This window comes from Nomascus leucogenys, chromosome 16 (assembly GCF_006542625.1).
Source record: "Nomascus leucogenys isolate Asia chromosome 16, Asia_NLE_v1, whole genome shotgun sequence".
NCBI lineage: Eukaryota > Metazoa > Chordata > Mammalia > Primates > Hylobatidae > Nomascus > Nomascus leucogenys.
In genome coordinates, this window is record NC_044396.1 from 51,341,843 (window position 1) to 51,368,259 (window position 26,417).

The window sequence follows — 26,417 nt, forward strand, 5'->3', positions numbered from 1 at the left end:
TCTGTTACACAGAAAAAAACATACATCTAAATGACTGTTGCTTTTTAAAATTCTTTTAGCTAATACTTTTCAGTCTGTGGACACACTGTGTTCTCAGATTTTTAAAACTTCTTTGAAATTTTTTTTTTTGTGGCCAATTTTGCAGCCACGCAAGGAAATCAGTACCTCAGCTATTTATTCAGGAGTGGAGTCTCACTCTGTCACCCAAGCTAGAGTACAGGGGCACAATCATCACAGCTGACTGCAAACTCAAACTCCTGGGCTCAGGCCATGCTCCTGCCCCAGCCTCCCCAGCAGCTGATACTACAGCTGTGCACCACCATGCCCAGCCAGTACCTCAGCTTCAGATACATACTTTCTTTTCTTTTAGAGACTCGGAGGCAGACATAGAAACAAAATGCAATTTTCAGTATTTATCCAGAACTATACCTTGTGTTAGAATATAAATATTTGTTGGGATCCAGTGTTACTTATCTACTGCTCTTGGCTCTGAATGGCATTTATTTATTTCAAATATTCAGACTCACCCCTCAAATAATCAAGATTTGGCATCACTGGGACAATTAAGAAGAATGACCTGTAGGCCATAAATACAGTTGTGAATGAAGAGTACCAAATATGTTTTTATCAGTGAAACACTGATTTGGTTAGCTTATGAATACTTAGAAAGACAACACATTTTAGTCTGTCTAATCCACTAGCATAGTCAGGACCTTATGGTTTAAATTCTAGCCCCATATAACTTCCTTCCCAGTTCACTCCCAATATTGGCATTTACTAACTGGTGGTATCTTAGGCATCTTACTTAGATTCTTGAAATTTACAATTTCTTCATTGTGAAATATGGTTAATACTACATTTTTTATGTTTTGGTTGTGATAAATTGCATTCATCACAGTGCCTAGCTTAGTAATTGGTGGCTACTGTTATTAATTGTAGTAACAGCAGTGATCGAATTTCTCTTGGATTATTTCATGATTTTGTGAAGGGTAACAGGGTTTTCTAATTCTGTAAAAGAAAGGAATGAGTTAAAACTAGAAGGAATTTAGGTGGATTAAAAGAAAAACCAGTAGATTTTAAAAACTCGAACAGGATGACAATTATTTCTTGTATGACATTGTATTATTTGTTTTCTAACGTGTTTCCTTTGAACGGACTGTATGGGTGCTTTGTTAACATATACCTCAATTTTTTCATGAGGCAAATAGTTGTTAATGTCTAATACAAAAGATGGCCATTACATATTATAAAGTGCTCATTATTGGTGTATATATCACCTTTGATATAGGAGATTATTTTATTTTATTTTTTTGAGATGGAGTCTTACTCTGTCGCCCAGGCTGGAGTGCAGTGGCATCATCTCGGCTCACAGCAACCTCTGCCTCCTGGGTTCAAGTGATTCTCCTGCCTCAGCCTCCTGAGTAGCTGGGATTACAGGCGCACACCACCATGCCCAGCTAATTTCTATATTTTCAGTAGAGACGGGGTTTCACCAGGCTGGTGTTGAACTCCTGACCTCAAGTGATCCGCCCGTCTTGGCCTCCCAAAGTGCTGGGATTACAGGTGTGAGCCACTGTACCCCCAGCCTGATATAGAAGACGATTTTAATTAGTATGTGGGAAACTTTAATTTTAGAAATTATTTATTTTAGTGTGTATTAGGAAAAGTATATCCCACATATTTATACACATGATTTCAAGTATTACTGCTTAAGATAATAGTGGAATAAAAGCTTGCTTATAAAATAAATTTATTGTAATCTAAAAATAGTAAAATGAGTAAGTTTAAAGAAAAAATATTAATAGTATTGTTAATAATTATTGAGTGGTTATTATATATGATGCACTCTTGTACATACTTGCTATCTATTGTGTCATTTAGTCCTCACAACAGTTTAGAGAGGTAGGTACTATTATGATTTCCATTGTACAAATGAAAATATGAGACATTAGTGAACAGAGAAGTAAACATTCTTGCTCTTAGTTATGAATCTAGTAAGTGGCAGAGCTGGAATATCAATCCATGTACTCTGACAGTGTCTGACCTCTTAGCCCCTATGTAATAACTGCTGCTTCTTCAATAAATAATAGTACAAAGGATACATGGATAGGGTAGTAATAAAGTTGGTATACAAATACATGAAGTTTGTACAAACTGCTCTAGATAATGAAATATTTCTAATCTACAAAGAACATTTTCATATGTGTATATATTAAATTGAATCGAGATGCATTCAAAGAATCTATTAAGATTATTCTAAATATTAAAGGGAACATTACTTTATTGTCTTTCACATAATGAAATAATACTTTATTTAAAAAAACAAAGTATGGTGAAGTATAGTAAGTTTTTTTCACCACTTCTGCACCTGCTTCTGTGAAAAGGAAATATTCATAGTTTATAATGAGTGAAAGTTGGTTTTTTAGGTCATTCACAACTGCGTTCCAAACTGTTTGATATTTTAGCTTCAGGATTTAACATCCTAACAAAAGTCATGTGACATCAGCAGTGAGGTGCAATGAGAGCTCTCTCAGGAATACTCTTAATAGAAAGGAAGACTTTGGGTCTGTGAGGTTGTGTGGGCTTGAATGTGATTTTTATTTGATATATGAGCTGTGACATAACTGTTGCATGACTGAGATGTGCTTGTAAGTGCTGTACTATGCAGATGGGTTTTTTTTCTGAAACAAAGCCAAAAATAAAATCTTGAATGTGCTCATGTAGTGGGAAAAGAACACTTCGTAGAAACATATGGAAACATTTCTAAGTTTTTTTCATTATATGAACCTTTTACTTTCTAAGCATTTTTATGATTGTTCAAGTTAACATGTCATTTACCTCATATTTTCCAAGTTTAGCGAGACATGGGAAATCTTATAGTACTCTGATGTTTGGAAACAACCAGATAATTTTTAGGAATGCATATTTTAGATTAGATGAAATGATTATTAGAAAATTAGGATTGAATAATGGGTTTATTTTTCATTACGTTATTAATCATAAGACTACAGCTAATTAATTATGTTAATCTGATGGGATTTGATGAGGAGATGTATTGAGTGGTTATTTTCTTTTTACTCACCTTTAAATTATTAAAGCATAGGACAACATTAAAGGAAATCATAAAAGGAAAAAGATACAAGTATAGCATGACTGTTTTTAAGTTTCCACATTCCCTTCCAACTCATGTCTTTGTATATACATTTTTACATGGTTTTATTTATTATATGTTTACCATTTTATGTTATGCTCTTCTTTTCATAACATTATGTTTTAAAATTTCTCTTTATGGTGGTCACATACCACTCTGATTGTCTCTCTCATTGTGGGAAGCATACAAATAGAAAATTTTCTTAGATTCAAAGTTCCTCCCAAGGTCTCATTTTATTTTCCTCTTTTCTGTCACAGAGAAATGACTTAGAATTATATACATGTTGCCTCTCCAGTTAGCTTTGATGCTGAGTCCAGTGTATATTTTGTAGTTCTAACTTCCTGACTCTGTATTTGACATACGTAGAACTCTCTTCTGATTTGTGGGCTCTTCTCCTTTGTCTTTTTATCATTGATCTTAAGAGAATACATTGAGTAATCTCTTTCTCCTATGTTGCTTCAGCTACAACCCGTACACTGACAACTGCTTCATTTAATGCTCTAGCCCAGAACATCTTCCTGAAACTGTTAAATTTATTTGAATATGCCAAGGTATCTAAAACTCAGTATATTCAGAAGGAAATTTAACTCTTCTTTTCTTTTCTTTTTTTTTTTTTTTTTTTTGAGACGGAGTTTCGCTCTGTCGCCCAGACTGGAGTGCAGTGGCGCGATCTCGGCTTACTGCAAGCTTCGCTTCCCGGGTTCATGCCATTCTCCTGCCTCAGCCTCCTGAGTAGCTGGAACTACAGGCACCCACCACCATGCCCGGCTAATGTTTTGTATTTTTAGTAGAGACGGGGTTTCACCGTGTTAGCCAGGATGGTCTTGATCTCCTGACCTTGTGATCCGCCCGTCTCGGCCTAACTCTTATTTTCTAATCATAGCTAATGGCATCACAATTCACCCCTTGTTTTATGTAAAACACCTAGAAATTCTCTTTAACTTAAATTTTCTGTTTTCTGCATCTTGTAAGTCATCATGTTCTGTTATTTATTCCTGCTAAATCTTCCTGTGCTCTACTTTGTGTTACCATGCTTTTGTTTCTAATGGTACTGTTGTAATATCTTTCCAAGTTCTCTCTTGTTGTTTTGCAATTCATTCTCTACAATGCAGTCTCAGTGATCTTTCTAAAATGGAATTCTGATTGTATCCTTCAGTTTTTTCTCATTTGTCCTCAAGATAAAGTTGGAACTTCTTCCCATGTTAGTACATGATCATTTCATGACCTTTTCTTAGACTCATTGTGGGAAACTTTCTTCCTCAAGCCTCTTTCTTTTTACTTTTTTTTTGAGACAGAGTCTCGCTCTGTCACCCAGTCTGGAGTGCAGTGGTGCAATCTCAGCTTACTGCCAGCTCGGCCTCCTGCGTTCAAGCCATTCTCCTGCCTCAGCCTCCCAAGTAGCTGGGACTACAAGCACCCGCCACCACGCCCGGCTAATTTTTTGTATTTTTAGTAGAGATGGGGTTTCACTGTGTTAGCCAGGATGGTCTGAACTACTTATAGTACACTTCCAGCCAAAACAGAGTCTGTCATACCTCCTTGCTGTTGCACATGCTACTGCATCTTCCTGCAACATCTTGCCTACTCTCATAACCATTTCTTCTTCTTGTCTGCTTAACCTGTTTTCCATTAAGACATAGCTGAAGCTGCAAATCCTTCAGACTGCTTTAGGTGTACTTCTTTTAAGTTCCCAGAGTGTGCTATCTAACATGTTGTGCCAGTTATATAGTATATGCCTTACATACTTTTAAATTGAGTTATTTAATATTATTTCACTGATGTCTTTTTTTAAAGAAATTCATTAACACTTGAAATTTAGGTGATTTATTATTGTTTCTTAGATATAGCATTTTGTATCTTCATGCATGTTGATATTTTTAAGTTATTTTCCTGCAAAAATTTCTGAGAGCACAAATGTTGGGTCAAAATTAGGGACACTTCTTATGACTCTTGGGCATTGCCTTTCAGGTAATGATTCTTAATATCAATCTTGCCTAAATTACATATTATAGGTATAATAATTTTCAGAAAGCAAGACTCTTGGTACTGATAACATTTTCTCTGTGTAAAGAAATTTTTAAAAATTGATACATAATATTTTATGTATTTATGTGGTATATGTGATATTTTGTTGCATGCGTAAAATGGGTAATGATCAGGTCAGAATATTTGGACTATCCATAACCTTGAGTATTTATCATTTCTATGTGTTGAGAACATTTCAGTTTCTTTCTTTGAGTTACTTCAAAATATACAATACATTGTTGCTATTAGCCTCCCTACTCTGCCATCAACATTAAAACTTATACCTTCTGTCTAACCGTATGTTTGTACTCATTGACCCATTTCTCTTCATCTCCTGCAACTCATCCACACACTCTTCCCAGCCTCTGCTATCTATCATTCTACTGTCCACCTTCATGATATCAACTTTTTTAGCTCCCACATATGACTGAGAAAAAGAAATATTTTATCATTAAGAAAAACCTGATCTTGACCTAATACTAATTTTTATATTCTATAAACATATATAGACACTGTTGTATGTTACTCTCTGTATGAGGCACTGGGTACACATATAGTAAAAGTCTTCCCCTCCCTGTTTCTTTTCCTTGGTTATTTTCAAAATCGATTTCTCAAGAACTCTGAAAAGTAACATACATAATATAATTCATACATGTTTATTGTACTCTTTGGAGCTGCCTGTTAAATATGAAGAAATATCAATGTTATATTTAACCTATTAATGCCATAAGTGTAAAAGATTTTGTTTTTTTATAGTTTAGGGAATGGCTTAATTACTTGAAAAACTGCCTTTTTCCGTATTAACATTTTTGCTTTTATCTTTTAGATTTTAGGAAGGTTGTTTTAATTAGGATCAGATTTTAATAATGAGTAGCAAAAATGAGGTGCTTTTTTTTGGAAAATATAATTAGTAGATTGCTGAATGAAGTTCAGTTTTAATTTTTTAACAAGTTGAATGATTAGGATTTATGATATAGTTTATTTGTGTGTACTTCTTAAACTGTTCTGGTATGTTTCATGTATCCATATTAAAATATAAGTAGTAGATGGTTATAGTATTTCTTTGTACATGATATCCACACAAGAACTCTTTGTACTGTTGGTGGTAGTGTTATACAGTTCCACACTACAGTAAGTAAATATATTACCTCAACCATTAATCAGCCTACCATTGCCATTGATGACCCAATGCTTAAGTTGTAACACTATGCTGCTGACCCAGACTCTGGGGGCTTATTTTTATTTTTTGATGCATTGCTGTAGGCAATTTTAAGGGTGTGGAACCAAGCCATTTTCTCTCTTGGACTCATTTCCACTTTTATTTCCTATGGGAGGCTTAGCCTTCCTTTCAAATATTTGAATTTCTAAATTGTTCACCTATTCTGTGATTACTAGGTGGAGGAGTAATGCCCATTTTAACATACTGAATTAAAAAAAATAAAATGGCTTAACTGTTCTCAGAAAATAAAATGGCTTAGCAATTCTCAAAATTAAAATTTTGTAATTTGTGAAATGCTTTTCTTATAGACACTTTATTTTTTGTATGTGTTTTTAATGGATTACTTTTATTTTGTGCTTATGTGCTAGGAATGTTTGGCTTGGTTTTTGTCCCTGGAGAGTGCAGTTGAGAACTGACAGGTTATATGAAGTTGAAAAGAAATTTAATGAGTTGTAAAAACCAGTGTTTCATTTTTGCTTGGTAACTAATATGTACTTGTGAGGAAGTGTCCTAAAAAATTTAAAACGAATAGGCCTTCAGGTTGCCTAGTAGCTTTCAATTTTAACATTAATGAATGTATCTCAAAAATGAAAATAATTTTATTCACTAAGAAAGATAGTTATTTTATTTTATTTTATTTTTTATTTTATTTTATTTTTTTGAGACGGAGTCTCGCTCTGTCCCCCAGGCTGGAGTGCAGTGGCGCAATCTCGGCTCACTGCAAGCCCCGCCTCCCGGGTTCACGCTATTCTCCTGCCTCAGCCTCTCCGAGTAGCTGGGACTACAGGCGCCCGCCACCACGCCCGGCTAATTTTTTTGTGTTTTCAGTAGAGACGGGGTTTCACCGTGGTCTCGATCTCCTGACCTCGTGATCCGCCCGCCTCCCAAAGTGCTGGGTTTACAAGCATGAGCCACCGCGCCCGGCCCATTATTTTATTTTTAGAGTGTGAATGTTTGGGGCTTGAATTTGCTGGCCATAGTTATCCAATCTCACAGATAAAATATATGTAATCTATATAGTTTTAAAGTTTTTTTTTTTTAAACTCACTTTTAGTTTGTTTCCTTTCTTTATCAAGAAATTCGTGGAACATCCTACTTGTACCAGGTACATTATAAGGCACTGGGGTTTTTAATGCGAAGAAGGTACAGATTGCGGGAGCTCCATCTTTAATAGGGAAACAGACATATAAGCACGTAATTATAATAGTGTGTGGTAAGTACTGCTGGATGTTCAAAAGGAAGCCATAAGAAAAGAGCAGATGATTATATTTGAAGGCTTCAGAGAAGAGTTGACATTTTGTGGTTAGGAGGTGTGTGTGTGTGTGTGTGTGTGTGTGTGTGTTAATGTTAGTGGAGGATGAGGGTGGTAGTAAGCTCAATCATCACATGTTTCACATAAAATGAATCTTCTGTGCGCTGTTAAAAATGGCATTTTATTTGTAGGTATAGGAGTGATTTTTGAAATGGAAACAGGCCTGGTTAGGTTTTCCAGAAAGCTGACCCTGTGATGGAATTAGGACTGCAAACTGCGTACTAGAGAGCAACACCTGTGAAAAAAAGGATTGGGAACAAGATTGGTTGGAAAGAGTCATCACATTGTGAAGCTGATTTTGCAAAGTCTCTGGGCAACCCAGCAGGGACCTCTGGAACAAAGGTTGTTGGAATATTTCTGCATTAGTGGAAATGGCTAGGTCCTTCTACCACCGTTATTCAGGCATTGGCTCTGGGCTTCTCCATGAGGAGAATGCCCTTGGCTGAAAAGCTGAAGTCAACTTAATAAAAGCTAACAGCTGAAGACTGTCAGCTCATCATGCTCCTTGTAGCCAGGCAATGTGTTCTTTGTTGAAGGTGGGGGTGGACTCTGGGATGATACTAATTATTCATGGATTGATTGATTGATTGATTGATTCAGTCAGTCAGTCAGTGTTAACAGTTTGACACTATGTGCTAGGGTTAGGGCTGGGCATGGGTGATATGAACAAAACAGACATGTCCTTGTTCTCATGTAGAGCAAAGGTATGGAAGAATAATTTTCTAAGCAAACAGAAAATCTGATATAAAGGACCTGTTATGGGCAAAACCTTGGCTTAATGGAGAGACAGAAGGCCACTTTGGCTAGAGAATTCTGAGATTAAAAAAAGAGAGTACAGGGAAACAAGGTCAGAGAGTTTGGCAGGTGTCATGCCCTAAAGCCTTGCAAGCCACAGTAAGAATTTTGGATTTTATTCAAATAGCATTGGGAGGTCATTGGAGGGTTTTAACCAAAGGAGTGATACAGTTTGACTTATGGTTTAGAAAGTTTACTCCTGCTTACCTGTTTCCACATTCAATAGTCATAATGCAAATATATATTGACTTCTGACTTAAGACATACAACGTTGTCACTTGGATAATTCTTTCATATCACCAGTAATTGTGTAACATCTGCAGAAAATGCACATTAATTCCATTATTAGAGTTTATTTTTCCCATTTTCTGTGTTTCTGTAGTAACTCATTAACCAGTTGTTTTGCTTTTAAGTAACTATTACTGAATTGTAAGAGCCATATTAATTTTAATTTTTAGTTGGGTATATAGAACTTATTATACATGTTTGGGTTTTTTTTTTTTTTGCCTATTCATAGCTCTGAAAAAACTAAATAAATGCTTGTGTAGGAATTTTATTTAGGCATTTTAAACTCTTCTTGTGAATATCTTGAGTCGTTAAAGTTTAGTCCCTCACTCGATCCATATGGCTCTCTGTTGTAGTACAGGACACAATTGAAAGCTCCTAGGTTTCCCGCATATAGCAGGGACCTGCACAGTGCTGCCTTCTAGAACTGCTTTTATTTTCTTTGAGGTCAGAAGTCCTCCTCACATATGAAATTTTAGATCTTATTCCCCTCCAAAATATTGACTTGCCTAATTGAAAGTTATTTTATTCATGTTGATTCTTATTTAAGACTTATAATTGTTTATGAAAACTAGGTTCCAGTTCTGAGAAATGTCTTCTCAGTACCCAAGTTTGAACCTTGGCCACACCATTTGTTAACCATATCATTTAGGCAAGTCTCTTTACTTCTTTAAGAATCAGTTTCCTCCTCTGTAGAATGGGGAACACTGGTAGAACTTGCTTTATAGGAGTATAGTGAGAAGTAAGTGAAATAATATAGATTGTCTGGTATACCATGACTGTTCTATAAATGGAAATTGTTACAGTTTTACTGTTACTTTTAATGTATTATTACTTTATTAGGGATACTAGAAATGCAGATTCAAGTTGGACATTTATCTGAAATCTACTCTGGTTTCAGCTTTGGCCTTGGGAAAGTTGAATAGCAGAATTGTCACTTCAGTGTCATTTGTGGCATTCCTGAATTTGTGTGTGAAAATGCTTACCATTATATCTAGTAGCCTAACATTACTTTGATAAATGAGGCATGTCATTTGGACTTTTTGTTAATGTTTCAGTGTTTATTTTTAATTACAGGTAAGCATTCTACATGTAACAGACAATGAACATATGCTCATAGGCTTTATGTGTTAAAGTTCTGTCAATGAGTTGAAGTATAAATGTTTATCACCAGAGTAAAATACTATAATTGTTGATAATTGTAGAAGCTGTTAGTTTCATGTATAGAAATCATGATTTCACAAGTTCAAATATTAGGTCAGGAGATTGACAGTTAACACAAATACTAACCTAGTACATTTTTTTTTCTTGTTAGCTGGGTATATTTCTTTTGTTGTTGTTGTTGTTTTGTCACAGAACACTGTTTGCAGTAGAGGAAACTGGTGTTGCAGTCTGTTGGTGTAATGGATTGTTCACATAAACCAGTAAATGTTCATCCTTTAGTGCAAAAAGCCCTAATGGCACATGCCCTATTAAAATTCAGGGCATCTCCAATATTCTGTCTCTCTTTTTCTTTGTAATCTTTTCTTTTCTTTTCTTTTTTAAATAAATGTTTTAAAGTTTGTCTAAAAGAAGGCCGTATAGGTTCTTGGGTAGCAGAAGACAATTCAGAACAGTTGTTGCACACTTGGACTGTCACCTTCTCCAGGCTGGTTGTTGATATCTTATTTTTTTTTCCAACTCATTTTTATTAAAAAAATAAATGCTCCAACTATCAGTTTTACGGAATCTCTAAGGGAAACACAAGAGCAAGGTGTTGAGGCAAAAAACACCTGAGGTAGCTTTTTCTGTATGTTTTTCTCATTTACAAAACTGGTAAATTTAATGCCCTGGGCCAACAACCTTGTATACATTGCTATTTTCCTCCACATTTTTTTTAAAAAGAAAGAAATAATTTTGCTGAATATTGATGGCTTATACACCAAAATGCAAAAAGACAAAATACATTCTTTCATTTTGGAATTTTTTCTTTGTTTGGTTGATTGGTTGGTTTGGTGGATTCCTGTTTTCCTCTTCCAAAATGCTAAGACAAGTACCATTGACTCTTGTTCTTTTGAGTAACCAAGTGTAAGTTGAGGCTGATTTGTGTGTTTTGCTTTTGTTCCTTTTGTGTGATGGGATACTCAAAGCACTGCTTTCCTTGGGCAGGGTGGGGGGTGGGGCGGTGTTGTGTAGATATGGGATTGAGATGGAGGGATGAGGGAATTCAAAAGAATGGAGATGGAGAAGTAGGGGAGGGGAGGGAGGGGAGAGATAAACAGAGAGAGAGATAGAGAATTATATAGCAGTATGCAAAAAACCAGTTTAAAACCCGTGAAGCAAAGAGAAATGGATATATAAGCTAGACAGGCATGAGGAGTGACAGAGTTTCCTTTTCAAGGGGATGGTATCCCTCCTGTTGATATACACAGATGATCCATAACTGCTGTGAGTGTCCTTCCGACGAGATTTCCCTCTGGGTGAATTTTGTGTGGGTGGCCTCGAAGCTCCTCTCTACACGGTGAACCTCCCAAAGAAAGACTTTAAAGTCTAGAAAAGCCTGCTTTCTCTTTAAAAAGAAAAAAAAATTAATAGTTGATTAAAATTGGAATTAGTTATTTGATATATTATTTCTAAAATATATTACTGCTGCAGGCACCCTGTGTAACCCACAGGCCATGTATCTTAACATTGTCCCCTTCTAATATGTACACACATGTACAGAGATTTGCCACAAAAAAGGGTGTGCATTTTGCTGGGCTTTGAACACGTTCACCTATGTTACTTCAACCAAAAGGTATAGCATTGTGGGAGTTAAGGAGAGATCTGAGTGGATGGTAAAGCTGCAGAAGTCCTGGGAGGCAGGAGGCAGGGCCCAGAGGTTCTGGCAAACCTGGCTGACCTTCCCCCCCCCTCCTTGGCCCCTGGGATTCTCAGGGCCTCTGCAGAGTCCCTGGCCGCCTCCGCAGACTTCTCATTCCTCAGATGGTCTTTGGTTTGCTCCTGATCTGGCTGGCTGTGTTTGGTCTCATTTTGTCAGGTGTTGGAAGGGCTCCGTTCATCTGTTGTTTTGCTGGTGCCTGTGGGAGGCCTCACTTGGCTGCGCTGTGAGGCGACTCCCTGAGGGTATTTCTATTCCTACTGCTTCACCTCTTGTACAGTTTCCCTGATATTGCGCTGTGCAGTCTGTCTAGCAAAGAAGTGCCCGATAATTCTGACGATCACTTCCTCATTTTCATTGGGCGTTTGGTCACGAGGCACAATGATTTCTGCACTAGTTAAGTTTTGCAGTTCATTCACGGTCTTGCCACCTTTGCCAATCACCCGGCCAGCTGTGGAAGAGGGCACTCTGATATGGGCTTCCAGCTTCACTTCTTCTTTGGGGTTAAAGAAGTTTTCTTCTTTCAGTTTCCCGAGGATCCGTCCCTGGGCCTTGATGGAGGCTCTGGCGAATCTTGCCAGCTGTTTGATGTGTGCCCCTTTCTTCCCGATGATGGTACCCACAGCTTGGGTTGGGATGAAGAGATTCACAATTTCCTGCTCTGGATAAGAGTGCTGATGCGGGAACGGGCCAAACTGGTGACGGGGTTACAGGCTAGAGAAAGTATCCGGAGTGGGTATTAACAGCCAGCATACCATTTTCAAAGGCCTCACGCAGCTTCTTCATAATCTCCATCTCAGCACTGGCATAGGCCTCCACTGTGCCCTTCACAGTGATGGTTCTTTCCGGGTTGCATATGCTAAAATCCTGCAAGGATGAGATTGTTATCTTGGTCCCTGTTTCATGTTCATTTTTCTTCACATTTCTGCCTTCTTTTCCAATCAGTCTTCCAACCAAGCCATTGTGGGCCACGATTTTCAGAGGAATCTCTTCAGCTAGTTTGGTCTCATCTGCCTCTTTCTGCATGCTTTCAAGAATTGTGTGGCATGCTTCAGAAGTCCCCTCTGAGGTGGCATGGATGGTGACAAGCTTCTCTGCAGCTCCAGAGTTCTCTTTTCTATGGATGTCTACCCGGGACTGGGTCTGCTCAGCGATGTTCATTATGGTCAAGCCCTCCTTTCAGATCATGGCACCAACAAACTGGGTGGGATCCGCAGCGGGAAATCAGTCTGTCCGGCTTGAGAAGAGCCCCCAGGGCGTGACCTTGTTCCCGGGAAGAGTGGTCCCCACCCTGGGCTCGCTGAGGGGGTAAAGGGGAGCTCACCTCTTCATCCAGGATGTAGGAAATCTTGAAGGAATGGTTCTCAAACTGATGCCCGCTTAGCTTCTCCATGGCTATTTTGCTTCTTCTCTTGTTGCATATGTGACATTGACAACAGCAGTTTCTGTGTCTGTGTTGACTTGTTCCACATTCTCCACTATCCCGTGTTGAGCCAAAGGTGCATCCAACATCTCCGACTGCAGGTGAGGAGGTATGTTTCAAATATGAATTTTCCTGTTCCTTAGCTTTTTAGAGACCGAGTAGTCGACTTCCATGATTTTCCCATGCAATTCCACTTTACCTTGGCCTCGCCGCCGCCCCGCCCCGACTCCACACGCCGATGGGGAAGGGGCTCCCGCGGGGCTGGGGTTCGGGGGCCACAGGGCTGGGGTTCAGGGGCCTCCTGGCTGGGAGCAGAGCTTGTGCTGGCGAGAGTTGGGTAGTGCGCTCGCGCAGTCCCTAGTACGTTATTAACTTTATGAAAGTCTGTAATTTTTCTAAGTCAAAATGTTCATAAACATTTAAATAAAAATAAGACATTAATGGAGGTTGCATTATATCCTCATTCTTTGTATAATTTATAAAATTGTTTAATGTACAAGCATTAATAAAACATTTAAACAATATACATTTTCTACTTAATTGCAACAAGTCTCCCAAAATAATGCCCTATTTGGGATTTATTCACATTTATAAGATTGAATTAAAGGGAGAAATAGAATGTCTGAGGAAGGGGAACAAAATGATTCATAATATCCAAGAAAATAATCCTTGACTCAAATATAATGAAAAAATATGAAGAGTATGAAAAGGAGAAAGTGTTAGAGAAAAATTAGATCATCTAGAACACACCTTACTTTCTCAGTAATCTTAATAGAATTTTACAAGAGTGCTTTACAACCATTTCTGTGTAGATTTTTAATTAATGAATTGTTAGTATAGGGGAAAGAAAATATAATAAGTTGCTAGAAGTATCAGCATCTTCAGTGCTACCAAAAATGTCTTGCTCCCACATCTATTTCAGTTGGAATTGAACACCTTCTTTGTTACTACAAATATGTAGAGACTATAGTAATAATGTAGCAGCTGACAGCAGGTGAGAAATTGAGTACCGTGCTGTCGTATTAAAAATCAACTCTTAACATGCTTAATAGAAATTTATATTGAAAATTTATTTTAAATTAAATTCTACATTTATCTTTGTATTCCAAAAGTCATTCTGTAATGATGATATTTGGCTTTTGCCGCAGCTTAGTAGTGTGCAGTATTTTAAGAATATGGAAAGTAGTAAAATCTATACCTTTTCTGTATGCCTATCATATTTATTAATTTACCCAAATTATACAGAATGTTGGGTAAGTTTAGAAGAAAGTATTTTTAACAGCAAAATCCTGTGTTTTCAGCCTACATTTTTTTAGAGACTAGTTTCTATTTTAATTAATAATTTAGTAGGCTGCATATTATATATAAAATTTAAAGAAGTTTTTGTGTTTCAACATAGAGGAATTGCTAATTATTTTCTTCTTAACTAAGTGATGCATTACATTAAATCCACTGAAGTACTTTTCAACATAATTTATTACACAAGTAAGTACTACCATATAAAACATTTTCAGTGTTATTTCGTTTTCCTTCAGTTCTTTCATGAGATAGTTATTAGACCACTTACTGTGAATTAGAGATAATAGAGACATAAAACAAAAATTTGCTTTTTTCCCTTCTACAGTAGAAAACAATGGTAACCACTTATTTCATTGTCAATAAGTGAAAATAGAATAGTGTCTACTGGAAGTGGGTGTGGAGATCTTAAAGTTTAAAAACAGCTGCATAGTATCCAAATAAGTAATATAGGATGCATTTTAACAATGCAAAAACTGGTTTGATTTAATTAACTGTGGTTTAATATGTTGTGCATCTCACTCATGGTATACCATGGTGGCATTTACTGGCTGATGCTTCAAAGCACTACTGTTTTTCATCCACTATCATTGGTCAGTTTTGTTGCAGAGGCATTATCTAAGGTCTGGAAAACAGTTCTCAAGGATTTTGCTTTAATGATAGGTGTAACATCTAGTTCATTTGTTGATGTCAATTTTTTTTTTTTTTAAAGGCAGAATCTTGCTCTGCTGCCCAGGCTGGAGTGCAGTGGCATTATCTCGGCTCACTGCAACCTCCGCTTCCCAGGTTCAAGCAATTCTCCTGACTCAGTCTCCTGAGTAGCTGGGATTACAGGTGTGTGCTACCAGTCTGGCTAATTTTTTTGTTTTTAGTAGAGACAGGGTTTGGCCATATTGGCCAGGCTGGTCTTGAACTCCTGGCCTCAAGTGATCCACCTGCCTTGGCCTGCCAAAGTGCTAGGATTACAGGCATGAACCACTGTGCCTGACCTGTTGATTTTAATTTGATGGAATCTCTAAGCTCTCTTCTTAATGACTTTAAAGTTTGAAACTGTAATGGTTTTACCAAGTAGCTCTTAAATGATGTTTCCTGAAGGAGAGAACAGATAGATTTGAATGATGTGTTTCTAACTACAGACAGCAGTGATCTTCATGTCCTATTACATTCACCCTACAAAATCACATGGATGTTTTTAAAAAGGCAAGTGGAGAATGGAGAAAAAAGAGGCATTGCTCATGTGATGTGTATAGTGTTCTGATATTTCTTACATTTGATAATGCTGTGGTAGTTATCTTAGATATAAAGTAGTTTCAAAAATTCCAGTTCTATAACCACATCTGATAGGGTTTAGCTGTGTCCCCACCCAGCTCTCATCTTGAATTCCCACGTGTCATGGGAGGGACCTGGTGGAAAGTCTTTCCTGTGCTGTTCTCATGATGGTGAATAAGTCTTACAAGATCTGATGGTTTTAAAAAGAGACGTTCCCCTTCACAATTTCTCTCATTTTTTACCTGCCGCCATCCATGTAAGATGTGACTTGCTCCTCCTTGCCTTCCCCCATGATTGTGAGGCTTCCCCAGCCACATGGAACTGTAAGTCCAATTAAACCTCTTTCTTTTGTAAATTGCTCAGTCTCGTGTATGTCTTTATCAGCAGTGTGAAAATGGACTAATACAACACCTTAACTTTTGAAGTAAATGAGATACCTGATGGTATTTCCCCCCAAGTAGTTTGTGTTTGCTTTTACAGATACTTTTTGGATTACTTGATTAAAAATGCAAAAACTATTATAAAATGGAGGATTATATCTCTTTAACATTTTATCACTGTTATCTTTCAATACATTGACAATGCAAGGGTAATAGTTGAGGGTTTTTGTCAAAATGTTGGGGTAAGCAACCAGGCTAATGTAAAGTGGAGGCAAGGAAAATGTTTCAGTGAAAAGGAAAACAGGCCATGTAAATATATTGTCAGTGAAAAAAAGAAATGAATAAATAAATATTTGATAAAATTAATGACTGAGAAAAAATCACGAATGTTTTTGGATAATAGGCTATACCACAGGGATATAGAATTAATTGAGGAGGTGGTGGTGAGGGATAAAAGACTACACATTGGGTATAGTGGTGTATGCTGCTTGGGTGATGAGTTCCCCAAAATTAGAGAAATCACCACTAAAGAACTTATCCATGTAACCCGAACCACCTGTTCGCCCAAAATTATTGAAATAAAGTAAAATAAATTTTAAAAAATTCATCCAAAAAAAGAATATTTGTTACCTGACCTGCAATATGCAGGTTGGGGTTATTTTATTATCTTTTTAAATTAAGAATGGCAAACTCCTTCTGAAACTCTTAATGGCCTTCATTTCTCCAATTTCAGGTCTTGCTGCTGTCATCCCTACTTCCTATAGGCTGTACTACCAGTAAGCTTCTGTAATAGGCCTCTAGGCAGTCGCAGTTCCTTCCTTAGGTTTGTGGGTCATGCTTTTCCATTGCCTGGAGTACTTCAATTTACTCTACCCTTATCCTCTTTTCTAGTTTACTTTTCTTTATCCTTGAGTATTCTATAGACCAGGATAGGGGTCCCTTTATAATTTCAAAGTGCCCTATACTTCCACTGTCATAGTACTTGTATTAATTGTACATTTCTCTAAATTAGTGTAAGAGTTTGTGGGAGTGTGTGTGTGTGTGTGTGTGTGAAAAGACAATGTCTTTAGTTAATAAGCACAAAATAAATATGTTTTGAATGAGTAGATTCTGGTTCTAGTATTTACTATTTTCAGATTTAGGAAACAATTAAATGTTTAAATATTACTTCTTAGTCCAGCCTGGAGGGGTTAGGGGAAAACTAATGGCCACGGGGCAAGCTTAGGTGGAGGATGATGCTTGAGCTCAGCTGTGTAGGATGAGTTAATCTGGACCGAGTTGCTGATAAAAGTAGAATAAATTTTGGTAAGAACTTTTCCTCCAGTGTATTTTGGCATTACTTTGTAGAATAAAAGATAAGTTAAAGGATGTTAGTCTATAATAAAATTTATATTGAAAAAAATTTATGAGAAATTAATTTTAAATGAAAATTCTAAAAAAGTCTGAAATGTACAGATACTTCATGTTAATACTGACAGTTATTGGCTAGTTTATCTTATTTTAATTCATAATAAAGCTAAAACAATTGTTTTTAAGCACTAAGAGCAAAACTGGGTCTTGAAAAATAAATAGCATTATGTGCAAAACATGTAATATGCCAACTGGTGGCATTTTGCTTCCCTATAATTATTATCAAGTGAATGATTAGATTATCATTCTAGTGATATATCTAAAAATAAATTTATTTCTTATTTATATGTTATATGGTAAAACTTATATTTAGAATCTTACAAGGGAAGGGAAAAACATCTTTTTCTCCTCTCCAAAAATCTACTGAGAGAGGAAGGTATTTATTTGGCTTACCTGAATTACATGAGACAATTCTCAAGCTTTCATCTGAGTAAGAATCACTTGGGGTTGTGCTAAAATGCAGGTTCTTAGGCCAGTCCCGTTTTTGTTGGTGAGGCCCTTACATTTGACCTTTAATGAGCATCCCAATGTTATCACATTCCAATGTGATAACAAATCGGAAAATAATGTGTATTTCAGCAATTATGTAATTCAGATACTAATGACTGACCCTTATTCTCCTGGCCATTGAGTGTTGTGGCTAACACATTCTATATAAATCTGAGGTTCTTCTCAACAGGTTATATCCAATTCTGTCATAAATTTAGAGTAATCTTAAGTACATTGAATGAAGCGTTACTTATTGAATGCATGACATTTCACCTAGAATTGACAAAATCCATCAAATTACTTTATCGTTATCATCTGGGTACCCTATTTTGCTGAGTAAACTGTGTTACGTGGTTTTGTTTATTAGTCTGTGCAAAAAGAAACATCAACAATATTACTATCATTTCACTTTGGTATTTCTGGTATTCCACTAATGCCTCATTTATAATATTTAGGTATATCTTTATCTTTCTAGTAAACTGTTTGGTTTTTAAAGAATACTCATCCTCAGCATTTAACTTTTTTCTAGATGACAGTATTTTGGGCCTAGGGATACTGATGTAAATAATTGACACAGAATTGCAGATAAAGAGAGGTTCTGAAGTTAAGAATCAATTCAGCCAGAGTCAATCTGAAGCATCTAAGGCTACTAGGAAGTTTTAAGGAGCCGTGAATCATACTTCAGGGACCCAACAGTAATGAAGCGGTCCAGGTTGAATCCAAGCATTTTCTGTTTGTGGTTAAACAGAACAATACAATAAGATATGCAGTAATTTAAAGACATTAAGTAATTATAAAGCTTTCCCTCTTTCCTCCTTATTTACTTTATTTCCTTCTTTAGATGCTATTTTGGTGGCTCAGTTAAAATAGTACTTAATAAAGTTAGGCTTCATGTAGAGGGGTAGGATTTGTATCAGATTAATGTAACTTCTAAGTCCCTTTATGCATTCCAGGTAAGAGGAAATGTGAACCCCCTGATGCCAGAGACTGCTGTTTCTTGATTACTAACTCTTTGACCTCAGAGTTCACTGAAGATTAGTATATTAGGCATAGTGCATTCAAGCTCATTTTCTAAGTTATCTTTCATGTTTTGTCAACTGCCAGGTGGACTCTGGGCATTTTTTGGGGAAATGTTGTTAAAGCAGCCATAATTATCAACTGCTTGAAATACTTACCCGGTATTTTAAAGTCTATTAATAAGGCCTCATTTAATTTGGTTTGCAGCTCTTAGATGATCGTACAGTGATCATGATCATGTCTTACATTTTTATATATTCCCTAGCCATTTAATAATGTACTTGAGAACTAAATATTTTAATAGTATTTCCTTACAGTCTGATACAGCATGCAATATTCGGTAGTTAAATGTTGTCTAATACATAATTTTGAGCTCAATTAGCTTGAAATGGCAAGTTCATCTAAAGTACATATGAATAAAAAGGATTATAAGTATATTGAAGTGTTACATGGAACTGGTAAATATTTTAAGTATATGTACTCATTATGATTTGTAAATATTATAGCCAAAGCATGCAGTTGCAACAATTTCCAAAAATTAAGAACTATTTGAAAACTCTTTTTACATTTTACACTTAATAAACTAATTTGTACATAAACCACATTATTATTTATATTTAAAACTAAAAAAATTCACTTTCTCCAGCTATTCTAACAAAAACTTAGTAAGTAGGCATTGCTTTTAAAATGACACAATCTACCAGTTATTTGGTAAGACTAGCATAATCATAAATTTCCCATCCATGGTTTTTCCAAAAATACTAACCCATATTGTTCTCTCTGGACCTGTTGTAGGGATGACTAATCCAACTGCTGAGGTCTCCCTTTATGTGTTTGATGGAACACTTGGCTTGCTGGACTACAGCTGTGTGTTTATGTGCGGTGCACACCTGCAGGGGCCTGACAAATAGCTGTAGTATGTAGAGGATACAAAATTACCCTGGCAGTGCTGCAAATAAGGAAGTTTCTGTTTTGAAGTCCATATGTGTGTGTGCTTGAGATACCAGCTGGTGTATTTATGTTGCATGCACAGATGTAAAACTGCCAACTGATTTTATACCAAATAAAGTCTAATCTTTTTATTTGTACTTTGTGTCAAAGTTATGAAGTAGTGTGTAAGAATATTCTCATGACTTAGTTCTTTTAAAATGAAAGCTGCTATTAAAAATATGAACTCATAATATGATTAGGAAAGAGAGGAAAGAGGATAGTGATAGAGATGGTATTTCTTAATTATTATCCTGTGTATAATAATGTTGTTATTACTATATCATTAGATAAATAAAAGTTTGATTTATTATAATTGTAAGTGATATATATGCTCTTTTGTGGCTAGAGTCAGTCAGGTCTTTGTGAAATCCCAATTTATGAATACTGAAATGTGAAAGACAAATTTATATAATTACTTGACTTGCAGGCTTTGGCTATTCTATTTTTCAAGTACATTTGATTTTAACAAGTTGAAAGGATGGTGCATTTTTGCCATTTTTAGAATGTATTTAAATTTGTTCTGAAAGAAATACTAGTGTTTATAAATACCAGGGATAATATTTCCCATGTCTATGGAAATTTTAAAACCAATATAAAAATAGTGGAAAAGCCAGTTATTCAAAAGAACCTTTGAAAGAAGCAATTTTCTTGGTTTCTTTTAATATGTCTTCTCTAACTAAATGAAGAAATACATATTATTGACTATATCCATCCCAAACAAGAATAATGATTTGATCATTAGAAAATTGATCTTCAAATTAATATTTGCAAATGAGATACTTTATATCTGTTACTTAAGTGTAAACATAGAGTGGAAGCTTTTGTTTAAAATTAGTGCTGGATATATTCATTTTCTCTAAGAACCATCATTGCTTATGAAGCAGTGATTTTTTTTCCCATATATAATTGTTTTTTTTTTTTTCTTTTCTTTTTTTTTTGGAGGTGGAGTCTCGCTATTGTCAGCCCGGACTGGAGTGCAATGGCGTGGTCTCAGCTCACTGCAACCTCTGCCTCTCAGGTTCACGCCGTTCTCCTGCCTCAGCCTCCCGAGTAGCTGAGATTACAGGCGTCTGCCACCATGGCCAGCTAATTTTCATACTTTTTTAGTAGAGATGGGGTTTCACCATGTTGGCCAGGCTGGTCTCAAACTCCTGACCTCAGGTAATCCACCCACCTCGGCCTCCAAAAGTGCTGGGATTATAGGCATGAGCCACCGCGCCTGGCCCGTATATAATTGGTTTCTAATATTAATGGATATGTTTCAGTTGAATCATTTTCAAAAGTGTTGACTTTTACTATATTTGAAATATATGTACAAATTAAGAATTTTTAGACATTGCTCAACAAGAACTGTTTATCAGAATGGTTATATTTGTTTTTGTTTTATTTATAACCTCTTTATTGTTTTGTCTCATTTTATATGTATAGGTTTACAAATATTTGCAAATGGAGCAAAGTAGTTGAAGTGCTTATCAAAATCATGTTAACTTTCTTATTAGAAAATTTTAATGGTAATGTAAAAATACGTTGTCGTATATAATCTTGAATTCAGTTTTGCATCTGAAATACACTGAATTTGTCTTTCACAGAAGTATATCTAGATATATTGATTCTTCTGATATTAATGTAAGTTATAATTGAGTTCTGACTTTTTACTTATAGAATTGCCTTATCATAGTTCCTTATTTGACTATATTTTACTGACATTTTGTATACTTTCCTAATTATTATTTTTACTGATAGCATCAAACTTGTAAATAGTTTGTAATAATGCCTTTAAAAATTTAAATAGTGTTTTAATAGGCATGATTCCTTTTTCTTCAATGGTAGGCATGATGCTTTTTTTTGTCATAAAAGGGATGTATATTTGCCATTTTATCTAGCAAAATTTCACTTGAACTTTTACTATAATTAAATTTCAGCAAATGTGGGAAAGGCCTGAGCTTTTAGCATTGTCCCTTAGCCTTAAAGTCTAAATTTTGACTAAATCAGGCATGTTAATTCATGAAGAAAGTTTGATTTGGAATAAGTTTTATATAATGAGACAGAAAGATGGACTAGAAACCACATCTCCCAGTGGTTGACCTGAGGGATAAGATGTTTCTGACAAAATATACAATTACTTGTATGACAAAAAATGCATGAAGAAACCAAGTACATCAATTTCCCAAACGAAAGGCAGTATGGTATAGTTGAATGAACTCTTGATCAGGAGACAGACAAAATTCTAGCCCTGTAACACACAGTTGTATGTTATTTAGCTAGTTTCCTGGAGCTTTAGTTTAGTTTAATTTTTCTACCAGAGAAAGGGAATAGTAATTCTGATTAATATTGATGTGAGTATTAATAATAAGATAATGGACATAAAGCTGTTCTGTGGTCAGGGTGTGGAGCATGTAGTAGGTGTTTAATAATAGTTGACTTTTTTTTTTAAAGCAGTAGTAGTAACAGTTTGAAAAAGTTCATTACATAGGAAATAAACATGTAAAGTTAACTCAGAAAAGGATAGACATAAGAAAGCTTCACTGATGTCTTACATTTTTTCCTGAAAATGTATTTTAAAGAAAGGACCAAACCTCAAATTTTTACAGCTACAAGGATCTTTTATTACTTATTTGAGAGATTATGTTCCATACATTGCTTGGTTATTTAGTGCTAGGGCCAACTGCCTTTAGTAGGATATCACTTCAAACGCTGCTGCCGCCACTGCAGGTTGCAAGCACATGATTGAAGGCTTCTAGTTCTCAGCTCATGCCCAGATGTCTTTCAATAACTATAGCCAGTAATTTCTTCAAATTGCTCACTTTATCAGCAGCACATGTCATCAATCCTGAAGTGGTTGCTCAAGTCAACTGCAGAATCTTTAGCTTATAGACACAGCTGCAAACAGGTGAACAGGCAGAAAGTAATTTGTGCAGCTTGGTGGCTGTCAGACGAAAGACAGACAATCTGTGTTTAAAACAGATTGCAGGCCCTGTATGGGCCAGACAAAAGGGATTTCTCCAACTGCAAATAATTCTAAGGTTAACATATTTTCCTTTCTGCCATTAGGTGATTTGTTAAAATTGGAAACAATGAACATTATAAATCTACACAGAAACTGGAGACAAGATGAAAGAGAAAATCAGATCACTAAATAGGTTTACATTTATCTTTCCAAAGAAGTATAGCTGGCATTCATATAAGCTGTTTTCTCACAAATTAAGCCAAGTTATAATATAATTCTTTGAAACTTACAAGATTATAAATATTTCAAGTTGCATTAAGAATTACTGGTATTAAAAAAGCAATGAACCCTGAACAGTCTAGTTTTTATAAGCAGTTTTTAGAGTTAATTGTTAATTTGTAGATGTTGGAATTTGCTTCTTTATAAATATTATTTAGTATTTTTCTTGCAGCATTATTAAGTAGATTTTAAAAGTAACATATGCTAGATATAAAACACTTTTCAGCACATAAAATCTACCATGGTTACAGAACAAAAATTCGTATGGAGAAAAATATTCTAAGGACCTATGCGTTTAAAAAAGTTATCCTCCCATTTTTTTCCCCTTGGCGTTATTCGGATAAGAATCTGAAAGATATCTGAATCTATCTGTAAAATAGTCATATTTTAGAAGATAGTTCTACAATAACACTAAGAGTATTCATCATTTTGTCCATAAATCTCAAAATGATAAACTTATGAGAGTCTGAATCAGCAAAGTTATTTCTGATCAGTTAGTCCATGTAAGTGCCTACTCATTAAACTAAACAGGAAGGAGGACTATATTACATTAGCTAAATGAGTACCTCATGACCGAAGATAGACACACATAAAGTTTAGATATTTAAAATATGTGTACATGTGTGGTGCATGGATGCATGGATGTTTAGGGAGGAACACATGAGAAATAATTGGGTAGTCCTTCTTTGTTATCTACCAGAGCTTATGGCTATGATATAGAGAACTGTAAGTGAATGTTACTGATTTATTCTGACTTATTATTGGCTCTCTTGTGCTTTCTCTCTTGTTTCACAATCAATTTAGTATGATAATTGTTTTTAATAGATAATGATCTACATAACATAGTGTTTAAGAACACAGTGCTCAGTGTCAAATTGGATTTAAGTTCCAGTTTGATAATACTGTGTGATTTTGAACAAGTTACTTAACTATCAAATCCTTAGTTTTTCAGTGGTGATAGTGGCTGTTTATTAACTTACATTGTTTTTTGATATTAAAAACTCATATGAAGTATTGTGCCTTGTGCCTTGTACTTATTTAAAGCTTCAATAAACTTTAGGCATTTTCTGCTACAATCCAAACATCCTGAGGAAAGGGAATGTTTTTGTCTTGCTCTTAGCTGCTTCCTAAGCATTTATTACCATGATTTGAACCTCTAAGAACTCAGAAGTAATCTGAATGAATTTTTCAATAGTTCTGTAATTTTTAGAGTCCACTGTGCTGATTTCTTTTAGTCATAATATTCCTTTCTTGTCAAATGCCTTGACCTTAAATATAAGAATAATTCTTATTTATTTATTGAGACAGAGTCTTGCTCTGTCGCCCAGGCTGGAGTGCAGTGGTGCGATCTTGGCTCACTGTGACCTCTGCCTCGTGGGTTCAAGCGATTCTCCTACCTCAGCCTCAGTAATCCCAAGTGGCTGGGATTACAGGCACTCACTACTATGTCTGGCTAATTTTTGTATTATTTTACTACAGATTGGGTTTTGCTATGTTGGCCAGGCTGGCCTCAAACTCCTGGCCTCATGTGATCCACCCGCCTCAGCCTCCCAAAGTTCTGGGATTACAGGTGTGAGCCGCTGCGCCCAGCCCTGATTTATTTTTTGAGTATAGACAAAGCGGTATGAATATTTTACTGTCTCTCATTTCAGTTTTTCTAACATTAGGAAATTGTTCTTGATTACAGCTGTTTGTCAAATATAGCTAGCTGTGGTGCCTCATGCTCACAGAATAATCTGGCATTAAAAATCAATTATATTTTACTGTTTTTTGTTTTGTTTTGTTTTTTGAGACTGGGTCTCGCTTTCTCAACCAAGCCTTTTGGTCTCCAAACTTGCCCAACATGGTTCCACTCCATTCTTTGGCCAAAAATCAATGGCTTCAAGAACACAAGTTTTAACTGTAGGGCTTAACGTTAGATTTCTCATATCAAAATCGCTTTGCCTCTAGAGCAGTAGTTAGAGCTTCCAATATATACTGACCTTCAGGCCCTACACCATACCTGTTGTTTTGAAATCTCTGAGGATGGGGCCTGGATGTCGATCTTTCAATAAAATCTTTTTGTGTCAATCTAATGTGGACCCATGGTTGAGAACAAGTGCTCTAGGACAGAGACTGGCAAGGTATGACCCATGGACCAAATCCAGCCCATCAGCTGTTTTTGACTCGAATGCAGTAACCATTCGGGCTGGTTAGTTATTATCTATGGCTGTTTTGTGCTACAACACCAGAGTTAAATAAATGCAACAGAGACTGTCTTGCAAAGCCTAAAATATTTATTATTTAACCCTTTAAAAAAATGTTTGCTAACCCATTTTAGATTATGAGCTCTGATGCGGTGGCTCACGCCTGTAATCCCAGCACTTTGGGAGGCCGAGGTGGGTGGATTACGAGGTCAGGAGTTCGAGACCACCTTGGCTAACGTGGTGAAACTCCATCTCTACTAAAAATACAAAAATTAGCTGGGCCTGGTGGCATGTGCCTGTAATCCTAGCTACTCAGGAAGCTGAGGCAGGAGAATCACTCGAACCTAGGAGGTCGAGATCTCGCCACTGCACTACAGCCTGGGTGACAAAGCAAAACTCTGTCTCAAAAAGAAAAAAAAAACAAAAAAAGATTATGAGCTCTGATTATCATCAGTTTTGCACATATTTCGTGTTTGTTGGTACTTCAGGTAATCTATTGGGGAATTAGCTAGATATTTTTGATTACCTTTTTATGTCTTGCCTAATGGTGAGCTGTTTGAAGGCAGGCACTATATTTTATAGCTCTTTAAAATCCTCAACACCTAATATAGTTAATTTTGCATAGTTGGGTGTAAGTAAATGTTCGTTAATTGACACTAGTTATTGGCCTTTGGTTATTGCATGAAGGTACCAGTAAGGGACAGTGTGGAGCTTTTGCTTTGTGTATGTTCAATTTTTTTTTTTTTACTCCTGCTATTAAAATAGACATTATTGTATTTTAGAATATTACCAAGTCATCATTTTATAATTATAGAAAATCCCTTAATTTTTTTCCATTTCTGGAATTACCATCAACCTTCATTACTCATTGTTTGTACTTAATGTTTATATCTAAGCTACAAAACAGCATACCATATTTTCATCATCATTACTCTTTTAAAAATTTGCCTTCATTTCTGTTTCAGGGAGTTTGGGCAATGCCTGTGATATTTGTGTCTTGAAAATACCTCAGTGGTCTGTCAGATACGAGGTTGATCCAATTTTAATAATAGTTTTTTCTACTTCCTGATCTTTAATGGGTTGA

At 35.9% G+C, this 26,417-nt stretch overlaps 1 protein-coding gene and 1 pseudogene across 3 annotated transcripts in view; one reads left to right on the plus strand and one right to left on the minus strand.

The window, feature by feature from the left end:
• Nucleotides 1-26,417, plus strand: part of VPS13B (vacuolar protein sorting 13 homolog B) — an 891,476-nt gene that overhangs the window by 222,085 nt on the left and 642,974 nt on the right. The gene's annotated exons all lie outside the window — the stretch shown is intronic.
• On the minus strand, nucleotides 11,803-13,358 carry LOC100591914 (annotated as a pseudogene).